General features: G+C 42.7%; 1 protein-coding gene across 1 annotated transcript in view; it reads left to right on the forward strand.

Moving 5' to 3' along the window:
- The first annotated feature begins 894 nt into the window (after positions 1-894).
- Positions 895-15506, forward strand: part of mak (male germ cell-associated kinase) — a 114494-nt gene continuing 99882 nt past the window's right edge. The window contains exon 1 of the mRNA XM_063069384.1: positions 895-970. The gene's annotated coding sequence lies outside the window, so the exon portion shown is untranslated. The remainder of the gene's footprint in view (positions 971-15506) is intronic.

Raw genomic sequence — 15506 nt, forward strand, 5'->3', positions numbered from 1 at the left:
CTGACTTAGTGGACCATGCAAAAAAGATGGCATCATTGCTGGCAGCACTTATCTGGGTGAGCAATTATTTTCAAAAATGAAGCATGCCAAGAACCATTTGAGAACAAGATTGACTGATGCCCATCTGGATAATGTCTTGCTCTTGGCATCAACAAGTCTGACACCCAATATTGAGAAGCTTTCAAGCACAAACAGCATCAAATTTCACATTGATTTATCGACTGTTTGCATTAAAATTTTCTTTTTTATTATACTTAATTTACCACCATTCAATGCATCATGTTCATATGTTTTATGTTTAAAGATTCCTCGTGTTCTTTTAATAGATTCAAAAGATGCCTTGATTGAAATAAATTGCAACTGAGTTATTTGATTACTAATTGGCATCCTTGGTTAAGCACAAATTATTTTCTAGCATGCGTTATTCATTAGTTTGAGGCAAAACATAACTAGATGTATTTAAATGGATAATTCCCATATTCCAAGTTTTTTATGGCATTTATCTGGCCCACCGTCCGCTCATTAATACGCGATCCGGCCCACAGAGGCAATAAGGTTCCCGACCCCTGGGTTAGATAGAGGAAGGTGCCAGGGCAGCAGCTTTGTCCCTTTATCCAGAAGAAATTCGGCATTACAACCATTTGACAACGGCGATCTAGGGTTCCCGTCGGTATCACCACAGGTTGCAGATTACAATCTCTGGCAGTGCACCCTTAAGGGGAAATACACCAACCGAGATAAACCCAGGAGAAGAAATTTCCACACACACCAGGCTCCGCCGAGGCGAGTCTACTCCTGCGCGAATCGGACGGGGCAGCATTCATTGGTCAAGAGGGCGGATATTCTTGAGCATGCGCGTTGCTGGTAAACGGTGTGGCGTTGCCATGGAGAAGGCGGCAGAGTGTCTGGGACTGGAACAGCGGCGTAACTGCAGCTTTTCTCGTATTTAAAATAAACAACGGCCGAGCAGGTGGGAGACTAGTGTTGGGGTGAATGTCATGAGTGGATCCAGAGTCGGGAACCTGGTGGCAGACTCTGTGCACAGTCTGTTTGATGCGGTAGCAGGATTTGTGTGTGAAGGCGCCGGGCCGGATGCCTCAGTGCCGACCCTCGCCTGAAAGAAACGAGGTGTGAGGTTATTTAGGCAAGTAAAGTGAGTTATTGCCGTGTGCAAAAGTACGGTGAGGCATAGGTACATTTTTTTTTAAAACTTGCTGGCAACAACATCATTGGCACGTCGGTTCTGACTCACACAGAATATAAGTTATACATAAAAAGTACAATTAAAGAAACAGACTATTGAATAAGACGTTGGTACCAAAATAAACGATAGACAGAAGCGAGTTCATGGTAGTGCGATAGGTGGTCCGAAGTATTCCATTGTTGAGGTAGGATTGGGATTGTGAAGGTCGGTTCAAGAACCTGATTGTCGCAGGAAAGTGGCTGTTCCTGAACTTGCTTGTGTCTTCTGTATCTCCTGCGCCATGGTAGCACCGAGCAGGCGGCATGGATTGGATAGAGGGGTCCTTGATGATAGATGCTGCCTTCTTGATGTAGCGTCTCCTGTAAATGTTTTCAACGATGCTCGGCCAGCAACCATCATTCTCATCTGGAACTGGTGTTTGACATTGTCTGGGAAAAAAATAAATATTAATAATTTGACAGAAAGGGCAGAACAAAATAAAAGGTCAGTTGATAGTTAAATTGACAGAATTGTTGTTAAACACCCGCTAGAGAAGCAGAACATTATTTTCTTGGTGGCGCCTGACTTTAATTTCAGGGCACTCTGACAAAGACGAGGAATGGAAGAGGGGTGTGCCTTAATTTTCTTGGGCATTAGGATGTTTCTGAAGGAAGAGTGAACAGCAAAAAGATAGATGGATTGCACCTTAACAAAGCTGTGAATGGTGTTGTTGTAAAGAGGTTAATTATGACGAGGTATACACTAACTTGGTCAGTGGATGGAAAAGCAAAAATAGTTGAAATGGAATGGAAAACAGTGTGTGCAGGGAAAATTAAAACTATCCTAATATTAAAAAAACAAAAGCTATAAGGTAGCTTTTATTTAATGCATATCAGTGATCATTTAATAATAAGTAAGAGCTAAGACCTTGGTGTAGTCGAATTCACATATAATGAACTTAATATAGTTTTTCAGCATATCAATTTCTTGGGACTCGAAAAGAAGAAATACAGGGGAAAGAATCTTGACAATATTGCTTAGGTGCTGCTTAAATGGAGTGCAACCAGTATAAAGAGTGAAAGTTAGGAGCTTGGTTTAGATTGAAATTGATGGTGTGAGTTCTTTGGAACAATAATTTGAGGTGTACAGAGTTGATCAGTAGTAAGAAAGATGACTGATCAATGACATAGCATTTAATTAGGCCAGCTGGAACCAGTTATTTGAATAGGTGTTAATTACTCTGTGTAAAGGCTGAGTCAGTACTTGGTTACATTTAAAATGAATGTAAGGGATTTCCTGAAGGAAAGAGTGAATGGATGGAATACAGTTGAAAGTCAGGAATGCAGCTGATAAGGAAGTTAGGAAATTCAGGCAGGAAGTATTCAAGTTTCCACTTTCCAAGATGGTGTTAGCAATACACAGTGATGTTTTGTGGGTTACTCACAAAACTTGTAGAAATACTTCAACTGAACTACTATTGCTGCAATTTATAGCCTGTATTTCCACCTTAAACAACGTACTTTTAAAATGTCTTAATGAACTAGCAGATTTACGATATCCTGAAGGACAAGGAGTGGAGTGGACCTCCAATGTCAGAATGCAGGAATGGCACCTTTAAGCAGACAAATGGCAGGAAGAGAGGAAGGAAGGGAGGACTTCAAGCCAGACTAAAATGGCGCAATGTAAAACTTCCTCTACCTAGTTGGCAAATGTACAGTATCTGGAGAATAAGATAGAGGATGTAAGGGCAAGATTGTTGTATCGGTCAGCATTCTCTTTCAGAGAGATGTGGCTCGCTTCAAAAAGACCAAATATGGCAGCAGGATCAAGGACTTCTCAATCCACTGGATGGACCAGACTGCATATTTAAAGAAAACAAGAGGCTGGGTCTGTGAATCATGATAAACTGTTCATGGTTCTTGGATGTAGTGGCATTATTGCACTCTTGGTTTGCCAGCCTGGAATACCTCATGATTAAATGCCATCAGTTGTACTTACAGAGAGAGTTCTCCTCCATGATCCTGACCACAGTTTGCAAACTCCCAAAGGCTGATGTTCAGCAAGCATTCAATGTATTGAGTGACATGATTAGCCAACAAAAAAACAGCCTAATCCAGTGCCTTTCAAGACATTACCAGGAACTTCGATGTCTGCCCAGTAATCATCAACATATCACCTGCAGAACCAGGGATCCTAACACACTCGACCACTGCTACACTACCATAAGGAATACTTACCATTCCCTAGACCACATTTTGGGAAATCTGATCATCTGCCATTCCTCCTCTTATCCCCACACAGGCAGAGGCTAAAGAGCAAGGTTCTAGAAGTAAGGACAATGAAGAGGTGGTCACAGGAGGCATAGGACCAATTTGAGTCAGTGGAGTGAGCCGTGTTCAAGGACTCATCAGGGGATCTGAATGAATATGCCACGGTTGTCACAAACTTTATAAAGTCAGTCGTGTCCCCACAAAATCATTGAGCTTCTCCAAACAGAACCCCTGGATGAAACAAATGTGCTTCAGGCAGGCTTCAATTGTTCTGTTCCCAAGAAAAACATGGTAACTTGCCTCAATGACTATCATCTGGGAGCACTTACGTCCACTGTGATGCAGTGCTTTGAAAGGTTGGTGATGAAGCACATCAACTCCACTCTGAGAAGCAACTTGGATGCTCTACAATTTCCCTACCGTCACAACAGCAAATGCCATTTTATTGGCTCTTCACTCAACTCTGGAACATCAGGATGCTCTTCATTGACTATAGCTCACTATTCAGTGCTATCATCCCCGTCGAAACTAATCAGTAAGTTTTAAGACCTAGGTCTTAATAGCTCCTTTTACAACTAGACCTTTGATTTCCTCACTTGCAGACAACAGTCAGTTTGGATTGGCAATAACATCTCTTCCACAATCACTATCAGCACAGGTGCACCACAAGGCTGTGTGCTTAGTCCTATGCTCTACTCACTTTATATTTGTAACTGCGAGGTTAAGCACGCTCCAGTGCCATATTTAAGTTTGCTGAACGACACTACTGTTGCTGGCTGAATCAAAGGTGGTGATAAATCAGCATATAGAAGGAAGATTGAAAATCTTGCTAAGTGGTGCCACAACAGCAACCTCTCACTCAATGTCAGCAAAACCAAACAGCTGATTATTGACCACAGGAGGGGGGAGCTGTAGGTCCATGAGCTAGTCCTCATCAAGGGACCAGAGGTGGAGAGGGTCGGCAACTTTAAATTCCGAGGCATTAACGTTTCAGAAGATCTGTCCTGAGTCCAGAACTTAAGTACCATTAAAATGAAAGCATAGCAGTGCCTCTGCTTTCTTAGAAGTTTGCGAAGATTCAGCATGTCATCTAAAACTCTTTAATAAAAAAAATTTAAAAAAAAACTTCTATAGATGAACAGTGGAAAGTATACTGACTGGTTGCATCACAACCTGGTATAGAAACACAATGGCCTTGAACATAAAGGCTGGCAAAAAGTAGTAGATACAGCAGAGTCCATCATGGGTAAAGCCCTCTCCACATCTACAAGCACATCTACAAGGAACACTGTCGCAGGAATGTAACATACATCGTCAGGGACACCCACTATCCAGGACATGCTCTCTTCCCGATACTGCCATCAGGAAGGAGGTACAGGAGCCTCATGACTCACACGACCAGGTTCAGGAACAGTTATTACCCCCTCAACCATCAGGCTGTTGAACCAGAGGGGATAACTATTCAACTTCACTTGCTCCAACACTGAACTGCTCCCACAAACTATGGACTTACTTACAAGGACCCTTCATCTCATTTATTTATTTGTTTGTTTGCTTGTTTATTTATTTTTTTTGTTTTGTATTTGCACAGTTTGTTGTCTTTTGCACATTTATTGTGTGTGTTTTTTCATTGGGATTTTATCGTGTTTCTTTGTATTTACTGTGAATGTCCTCAAAAAAAAATCTCCAGGTACTATACAGTGACATATAAGTGCTTTGAGAATAAATTTACTTTGAGTTTTGCTTTTTTTCATCCTGAATATCAATCCTAAATGTGCTTTTTTAACTTACAAAGGTCTTAAAGGTAAATACAAATAATGCTGAGTAATTTTTTTTACCAAAACAAAGTAAATAAAATCCTTAATGGATATTTCAAAAAGGAATAATGATACAGGAGTCTAAGCTGTTGACCTCATTGAACACACTCTGCTGAAAGAACTGAGCAGCATCAGTGGGAGGAAAGTAATTGTTGACATTGAGTCAAAACCCTACACTAGGGCTGAGAGTGGAGGGGTGAAATGGCCAGCATAAAGAGGAGGGGAGCGGCAAGAGAGAACTCTGAGGTAATTGGTGAACTGTTAAGATGTCAGGTAGGTAATGCCTGGTAGGGGAGATGAATGGGTGTGGATTTGGAATGATAAGTGAGGGCAGACAAAGAGAGGGAACAAAGAAAATAACAATAGTTGGAACAAGATGAAGGGAGCGAAGTGTGAAGATGGGAGGCAGTTGCTGGAAGGAGATACGCACCAGTATTGAACTCTGAGTCACTGAGTTCCTCCAACTCCTGTTTTGCTGAAGTAGTATTTGTTGGGATGGATGGTGAACTTTGCATGGATTGTTCCAGGGGCTATGGTTGCTAGTTCAGACAGCAACCACAATTGGGGAATAATAAGATAGTGGGTAATGCTACACTTGGAAAGATAGATACTCTTAACTTGTGAATGGAGTCCTGAAGTTGCTAGAGTTAAGGGCATCTTCTTAGATTTAGAAAGGAACTACAGATCCAAGAAAAAACAAACAGCATGGCTACAACCAAATGGTATAAAGTGCAGTGCTCTAAATCAGAGTTTCTCAACCTTTTTTATGCCATGAGCCCCTACCATGAACCAAGGCAAAGAGGGTATAAATTATCACAGGACTAGACATGCCCAGGCATTATCCCTGAAGAAGATGGCAGAGTTTGTCATCAAAATGTCAGTTATAATTGATACCTGTACCTGGCTGAAAGCCCGAGAGAGTTTATTCATAGCTAGCCTCTAGTTCCCTGTCTTCTGTTTTCTTCCCTTGTTTCTGTTTTCATCCACAGCTGTGGATGGGTGTGTCCCCACAAAACCTTTCAGTGTTGTCCCCAATCAGAAGCCCTGGATGAACAATGAAATCCGGAACCTGCTGAAAGCCAGATCAGAGGCATTCAATTCTGGAGATCAAGAATGCTACAATAGGTGCATGTATAATCTCCAGAAAGCCATCTCTCAGTGAAATGGAGATTCTGGACTAGACTGGAATCAACAAGGGATGCTCAACAATTGTGACAGGGTTTGAATGCCGTGACCTCCTACAAAGCTAAGTCTTGCGACATAGGGGGCAGCAGGGTTTTGCCTCCAGATGAGCTTACTTCTCTGCTCACTTTGACCACCAGAACAGGGAGAACCCAATTGCACATCCCCATGTCTCCTGATGATCCTTTGGTGTCAGTATCTGAAGATGACATGCAGGCTGCCTTCAAGAGAGATGAATCCAGGGAAAGCATCCAATCTGGATGGAGTACCTGACGGAGTACTGAAGACCTGTGTTGAGCAACTGCCTGGTGTATTCATGGATAACTTTAAGCTCTCGCTCCGGCTATGTGCTTCAAGCAGGCTTCAATTGTACTGGTGCCCAAGAAGAGCATGGTAACCTGTCTAAATGGCTATTGCCCAGTGGCACGTGCATCCACACTGATGAAGTGTTTTGAGAGGCTGCTGTTGAAGCAGATCAGCTATTGTTTGAATGGCGACTTGGATCCACTCTAATTCGCCTACTGAAGCAACAGGTCCACAGCATATGCTGTCTCATTGGCTCTTCATACGTCTGGAACATCTGTACAGCAAAGATGCATACATCAGGATGCTCTTTATCAATATCAGTTAAGCATTTAACGCCATCATCCCCTCAAAACTAATTAGTAAACTCCAAGACCTGGGCCTCAATACCCCTTGTGCACATGGATCCTGGATTTCCTCACTTGTAGTCCCCAGTCAGTTCAGATTGGCAAAAACATCTCTGCCACGATCTCCATTAGCACAGGACCACCACAGGGATGCTCTACTTGCTTTACACCTATGACAGTGTGGCTAAGTACAACTCCAACACCGTATGCCACTGTTATAGACTGTATTAAAGGGGGTGATGAATCAAAGTACAGGAGGGAGATTGAAGACTTGGCTAAGTGGCGTAATAACAACAACCTCTCACTCAATGTCAATAAGACCAAGGAACTGATTGTAGATTTCAGGAGAGCCAGTAATATTCAGAGGATCGGAGGTGGAGAGAGTCAGTACCTTTAAATTCCTGGGTGTCACTATCTCAGAGGACTTTTCCTGGACCCATCATGTAAATATTATTGCGAAGGAAGCACAACAGTGCCTCTACTTGCTCAGAAGTCTGCAGAGGTTCGGCATGTCATCGAAAACCTTGGCAAACTTCTATAGATGTATGGTGGAAAGTGTGCTGACTGGCTGCATTGCAGCCTATTGTGGGAACACCAATGCCTTTGAATGTGAAATCTTACAAAAGATACAGGATTTGGCCTAATACATCACAGGTAAAACCCTCCCAACCATTGAGCACATCTACATGAAACACTGCTGTAGAAAAGCTGCATCCATCGTCAAAGATCCTCACCACCCAGGCCATGCTACTTTCTCACCACTGCCATCAGGTAGAAGGTACAGGTGCCTCAGGACTCACACCACCAGCTTCAAGAACAGTTACTACCCCACAACCATCAGGCTCTTAAACAAAAGGAGATAGCTATTAATATTTAAGGACTTGGTTAGATTGTTATTTCATACTTGTTATTTATTGCTATTTAATTATACCTACATTTGCACAGTTTGTTTATAGTTCCTGATGTTTATAGTTACTATTCTATAGATTTGCGAAGTATGCTCACAGAAAAAGAATCTCAGGGTTGTATGTGGTGATGTGTATGTACTCTGATAATTAATTTTACTTTGAACAAAGGAGTTACACTGGCTATTTTCCAATCTTCAGATACACTGCTGGAATTCACTGAGCTCTGAGAAATTTCAATCAATCGGTTCACTATCCCTGCTGCCCCTTCTGGTGTAGGCCATTGGGTCCAGCAATTTGTCTGCATTTAGCCACATGAAATTTTGTCTATTTTATTCCTTGTGATATGGATTTGTACAAATTCCTCTTAGCTGAAGTTGGCCCATATTTTATCTTTTTGTGAGATTCCCTCTCATTCTTCTAAACTCAGGTGAATATAAGCCTGAGTGTATATTTATCATTAACAATAATGCCTTATTGTATCTTCCCCCTTCTTAATCTATTGCCATTTAGATAATTATCATCCTTCCTGTTAATGTGGATATATATGAAAATCTTCATATTTATCCACATTATACTGCAGCAGCCATTTATTGAATAGTGTGCCTAACAGTATAGTTATTCAAGCTTGTCAACTTCCACCAGTATTTTCTCCCTCAGCATTCTCTCTCCAGCCAACCTAATTTTAATTCATGATCTACCGTCCATCCTAATGCAACAGCTCTCTCCTTCCCCAGTATTGTGCCAGCGCCCCATGAATCTAAACTCTACCCATTTAATACTCTGATCTGTTTGATCCTAAACTATTTTACACAGACAGTAATTCAATTTGCACAAAGAAAGTTATCCAGAGATTACAACCTTCTGGTTTTAATTACTAATTTAGAGCAGTGGTTCCCAACCTGTGTGGATATAAATACCACGGGCCTAGACATGCCCAAGCATCATTCCTGAAGAAGATGGCAAAGTTGATAATCAAAACATCAGTTATAATTGATACCTGTACCTGGCTGGAAGCCCGAGAAGAGTTTATTCGCCATATACGCCTGGAAAGTATTAGATTCTTTTTTAATAGGCTAGTTAGTTTAACATCTATTTTGACAAAATGAAAAGTTAAAAATCAAAGAACAAAATAACTAATCATTTAGGAAAGTTGAATATAATCAAATTTAATCAATGTGGTTTTATGAAAGTTAAATCTTGTTTGATAAATTTGCTAGAATTCTTTGAGGGTGTGACAGGGACAGTTGATAGAGGGGAACTGGAGATGTAGTGTGTTAGATTTCTGAAAGTTACTTGACAAGGTGCCTTGTCAGAAATGCATAAATTAAGAACCCATGGTAGTGGAGGAAGAACTGAAACATGTTAGTGTGAACTGAAAACTGGCTGTTACGTAGAAAACAGAGGGGTGAAACTAGTGTATACCAGAGATTGTTTTTGGCTCTCCAATGTTTATTGTTTGCATTAATTGCCAGGAGAAAAGAATTTAATAAAAGTTTTCAAGTTTGCCAATAATCTGAAAATAAATGGAAGGGCATATTGTGATAAGGACGTTGTTATTCTGCAGTGGGTTACAGGTTAAATTATTAGGCAAAATCCTGGCACGTACTGTACACTGTTTCGGCCCCTTATCTAAGAAAGGACACGATAGCAGTGGAGGCAGTCCAAAGGAAATTCACCAAGCTAATTCTTGCAATGATAGGGTTGTCCTGTCAAGCGAGGTTGGACATTTCTTGTCAGTATTCTTTGGTGCTTAGAACTTATAAGATACTAACAGGGCTTGACACAGTGAATGTTGAGGTGTTTTCACTGAGGAACAAGGGAATTTCAATAGGTTCAATTTAATGTCAGAGAAATGTATACAATATACATCCTGAAATTCTTTTACTTTACAAACATCCACAAAAACAGAGTGCCCCAAAAAATGAATGAAAGAATGAATAAAGCCCCCCCAGCTCCCCCCTCCCATACATAAGCAGCAGCAAAGCAATAACCCCCCGCCCACCACCACCACCACCAGCAAAAGAGCATTGGCTCCTCCACCGAGCACTCAAGCGTGCAGCAAAGCATCGGTAAGGACACAGACTTGCAGTACCCAAAGACTACTCGTTCACCATACTACAGGCTCTCTGTCTCCCAAAGAAGGGAAGAAGGAGTGTCTCCAATTCACAGCGAGAAGGGAGACAAAACAAAAACAACTCACTGACTTATGGAGTTTAAAGTCTTTGCATTGCCTTTTCTGAGCTCTGTGCCCAAAAACCTCAGGTCCCTGGGGACACAGCCAGCATCCAGCTTACTGCTTACGATCTTCCATCTCCCATGACACACCAGTTTTCTGCGGTGGTACTGACCTCGAATCCACTCACCTCCAGAGCTACAAAAATCCGGCACCCTGCAAGTGCGCTATTCATCTAGGCTGCGTCCTTGGCCTATCAAAAAAGGGCCAGTCGTGAGGCCCTGAGAGCGGGTCCCGTTCCCACAAAGAACTGAAGTCAGTGTGTAACAAATTAAAGGGTTAGTCATTTAAAACTGAAGTGCACAGAAATGTCATCTCTCAGAGGTCAGTGAATCCCTGGAATTTTCTGTGGCTCAGAAGGGTAGGGAAAGGAAGAGGAAAGCAGTAGTGATAGGGGAATCTAAGGTTAGGGGGTCAGTCAGGCGATCCTGTGGACACAGGAAAGAAACTCGGATGGTAGTTTGCCTCCCAGGTGCCAGGGACCGGGATGTTTCAGATCGCGTCCAAGATATCCTGCAGTGGGAGGGAGAATAGCCAGAGGTCGTGGTACATATTGGTACCAATGACATGGGTAGAAAAAGGGAAAAGGTTCTGAAAAAAGACTACAGGGAGTTAGGAAGGAAGTTGAGAAGCAGGACCACAAAGGTAGTAATTTCGGGATTACTGCCTGTGCCACGCGACAGTGAGAATAGGAATAGAATGAGGTGGAGGATAAATGAGTGGCTGAGGGATTGGAGCAGGGGGCAGGGATTCAGATTTCTGGATCATTGGGACCTCTTTTGGGGCAAATGTGACCTGTACAAAAGGACGGGTTGCACTTGGGGGACCAATATCCTGGTGGGGAGATTTGCTAAGGCGACTGGGGAGAGTTTAAACTAGAATTGTTGAGGGGTGGGAACCGAACTGAAGAGACTGGGGAAGAGGAAGTTGGCTCACAAATAGAGAAAGCTTGCAGACAGTGCGAGAGGGAGGATTGGCAGGTGATAGAGAGGGGGCGGCCTCAAACCGAACGTTTGAGATGCGTCTATTTTAACACATGGAGCATTGTGAACAAAACAGATGATCTTAGAGCGTGGATCAGTACTTGGAGATGTGGTGGCCGTTACAGAGACTTGGATGGCTCAGGGACAGGAATGGTTACTTCAAGTGCCTCGTTTTATATGTTTCAGAAAGGACAAGGAGGGAGGCAAAAGAGGTGGGGGCGTGGCACTGTTGATCAGAGATAGTGTCACAGCTGCAGGAAAGGTGGACGCCACGGAGGGATTGTCTACGGGTGGAGGTTCGGAACAGGAAGAGGTCAATAACTTTACTGGGTGTTTTTTATAGGCTGCCCAATAGTAACAGGGATATCGAGGAGCAGATAGGGAAACAGATCCTGGAAAGGTGTAATAATAACAGAGTTATGGTGATGGGAGATTTTAATTTCCCAAGTATCGGTTAGCATCTCCCTAGAGCAAGAATTTGGTGGAATTTGTTAGGTGTGTTCAGGAAGGTTGCTTGACACTATATGTAGATAAGCCTACAAGAGGAGAGGTTGGACTTGATTTGGTATTGGGAAATTAACCTTGTCAGGTGTCAGATCTCTCAGTGGGAGAGCATTTTGGAGATAGTGATCGTAATTCTATCTCCTTTACAAGAGCATTGGAGAGAGATAGGAAGACCATAAGACAAAGGAGCAGAAGTAGGCCATTCGGCCCATCGAGTCTGCTCTGCCATTTTATCATGAGCTGATCCATTTTATCCTATTTAGTCCCACTGCCCCGCCTTCTCACCATAACCTTTGATGCCCTGGCTACTCAGATACCTATCAATCTCTGCCTTAAAGACACCCAATGACTTGGCCTCCACTGCTGCCCGTGGCAACAAATTCCATAGATTCACCACCCTCTGACTAAAAAAATTTTTTTGCATTTCTGTTCTGAAAGGGCGCCCTTCAATCCTGAAGTCATGCCCTCTCGTACTAGACTCCCCCATCATGGGAAACAACTTTGCCACATCCACTCTGTCTATGCCTTTTAACATTCGAAATGTTTCTATGAGGTCTCCCCTCATTCTTCTAAACTCCAAGGAATACAGTCCAAGAGCGGACAAACGTTCCTCATATGTTAACCCTCTCATTCCCAGAATCATTCTAGTGAATCTTCTCTGTACCCTCTCCAACGTCAACATATCCTTTCTTAAATAAGGAGACCAAAACTGCCCACAGTACTCCAAGTGAGGTCTCACCAGCGCCTTATAGAGCCTCAACATCACATCCCTGCTCCTATACTCTATTCCTCTAGAAATGAATGCCAACATTGCATTCACCTTCTTCACTACCGACTCAACCTGGAGGTTAACTTTAAGGGAATCCTGTACGAGGACTCCCAAGTCCCGTTGTATCTCAGAACTTTGAATTCTTTCCCCATTTAAATAATAGTCTGCCCGTTTATTTTTTCTGCCAAAGTGCATAACCATACACTTTCCAACATTGTACTTCATTTGCCACTTCTCTGCCCATTCTTCCAATCTATCCAAGTCTCTCTGCAGACTCTCCGTTTCCTCAGCACTACCGGCCCCTCCGCCTATCTTCGTATCGTCAGCAAACTTAGCCACAAAGCCCTCTATTCCATAATCCAAATCGTTGATGTACAATGTAAAAAGAAGCTGCCCCAACACTGATCCCTGTGGAACACCACTGGTAACCGGCAGCCAACCAGAACAGGATCCCTTTATTCCCACTCTCTGTTTCCTGCCAATCAGCCAATGCTCTATCCACGTATGTAACTTTCCTGTAATTCCATGGGCTCTTATCTTGTTAAGCAGCCTCATGTGTGGCACCTTGTCAAAGGCCTTCTGAAAATCCAAATATACATCATCCACTGCATCTCCCTTGTCTAGCCTACTGGTAATTTCCTCAAAAAATTGTAATAGGTTTGTCAGGCAGGATTTTCCTTTAAGGAATCCATGCTGAGTTCTGCCTATCTTGTCATATGCCTCCAGGTACTCTGTAACCTCATCCTTGACAATCAACTCCAACAACTTCCCAACTACCGACGTCAAGCTAACAGGTCTATAATTTCCTTTTTGCTTCCTTGCCCCCTTCTTAAATAGCGGAGTGACATTTGCAATCTTCCAGTCCTCCGGAACCATGCCAGAATCTGTCGACTTTTGAAAGATCATCGCTAATGCCTCCGCAATCTCCATAGCTACTTCCTTCAGAACACGGGGGTGCATTCCATCTGGTCCAGGAGATTTATTGACCTTTAGCCTATTCAGCTTCCTGAGTACTTTCTCTGTCGTAATTGTAACTGCGCACACTTCTCTTCCCTGCCACTCTTGAGTGTCCGGTATCCTGCTGTCTTCCTCAGTGAAGACTGATGCAAAATACTTGTTCAATTCCTCTGCCATCTCCTCATCTCCCATTACAATTTCTCCAGTATCATTTTCTATCGGTCCTATATCTACTCTCACCTGTCTTTTACTCTTTATATACTTGAAAAAGCTTTTAGTATCCTCTTCAATATTATTTGCTAGTTTCCTTTCATAGTTAATCTTTTCTCTCTTAATGACCTTCTTGGTTTCCTTTTGTAAGGTTTTAAAGACTTCCCAATCCTCTGTCTTCCCACTAATTTTTGCTTCCTTGTATGCCCTCTCCTTAGCTTTAACCTTGGCTTTGACTTCTCTTGTCAACCACGGTTGCATCCTTTTTCCACTCGAAAATTTCTTCTTTTTTGGAATATACCTGTCTTGAACATTCCTCATTTCTCCCATAGACTCCAGCCACTGCTGCTCTACCGTCTTTCCCGCCAGTGTCTCTTTCCAGTCAACTTTGGCCAGTTCCTCTCTCATGCCACTGTAATTTCCTTTACTCCACTGAAACACCGACACATCAGATTTCGGCTTCTCTTTTTCTAATTTCACAGTGAACTCAATCATGTTATGATCACTGCCTCCTAAGGGTTCCTTCACCTCAATCTCTCCAATCACCTCCAGTTCATTACACAATACCCAATCCAGTACAGCCGAACAGACAAGGTAGAAAAGTGTTTAATTGGAGTAAGGGGAATTATGAGGCTTTCAGGCAGGAAATTGATTTTAGATTATGAGGACACTCGATCCTCGTTTATTGTCATTTAGAAATGCATGCATTAAAAAATGATACAATGTTCCTCCAGTATGATATCACAGAAACACAAGACAGACCAAGACTAAAACTGACAAAAACTTCATAATTATAACATATAGTTACAACAGTGCAAATTAATACCGTAATTTGATAAGAGCAGACCATGGGCACGGTAAATAAAAAGTCTCAAAGTCCCGATAGTCCCAACATCTTACGCAGACAGTAGAAGGGAGAAACTCTCCCTGCCATAAGCTTGCAGCACCGCAAACTTGCCAATACAGCATCCTGGAAGCACCCAACCACAGTCCAACTCTGAGTCCGTCCGAAAACTTCGAGCCTCCAACCAGCCCTCCGACAGTGAGCACCATCTCTGCTGAGCGCTTCGACCCCGCCCTAGCTGCCAAGCAGCAAGCAAAGCCGAGGGTTTGGGCCCTTCCCCTCCAGAGATTTCAGATCACACAGTAGCAGCGGCAGCGAAACAGGCATTTCATAAGTTTCACCAGGTGTTCCTCCGTGCTCTCGCGTTTGCCTCCATCAAATCAGAATTGTGCACGATATCCTACTTGACGGATAACAGACATGCATCACCAGAGAGGCCGCGCACGCTGCGTCGCGCTGCCATCTTCTCCTCCTCTCCCAGGAATTGGAAGCTTAAATTGGAAACAGATGTTCTCAGAAAAGTACGGAAGAAATGTGGCAAATGTTCAGAGGATATTTGTGTGGAGTTCTGCATAGGTATGTTCCAATGAGACAGAGAAGTTATGGTAGGGTACAGGAACCGTGGTGTACAAAGGCTATAATAAATCTGGTCAAGAAGAAAAGAAAAGCTTACAAAAGGTTCAGAGAGCTAGGTAATGTTAGAGATCTAGAAGAGCTAGGTAATGTTAGAGATCTAGGCTAACAGGAAGGATCTTAAGAAGGAAATTAGGAGAGCCAGAAGGGGCCATGAGAAGGCCTTGGAGGGCGGGATTAAAGAAAACCCCAAGGCATTCTACAAGTATGTGAAGAGCAAGAGGATAAGACGTGAAAGAATAGGACCTTTCAAGTGTGACAGTGAGAAAGTATGTATAGAACCAGAGGAAATAGCAGAAGTACTTTTGAATACTTTACTTCAGTATTCACTGTGGAAAAAGATCTTGGTGATTGTAGTGATAA

Source organism: Mobula hypostoma, chromosome 17, assembly GCF_963921235.1.
Source record: "Mobula hypostoma chromosome 17, sMobHyp1.1, whole genome shotgun sequence".
NCBI lineage: Eukaryota > Metazoa > Chordata > Chondrichthyes > Myliobatiformes > Myliobatidae > Mobula > Mobula hypostoma.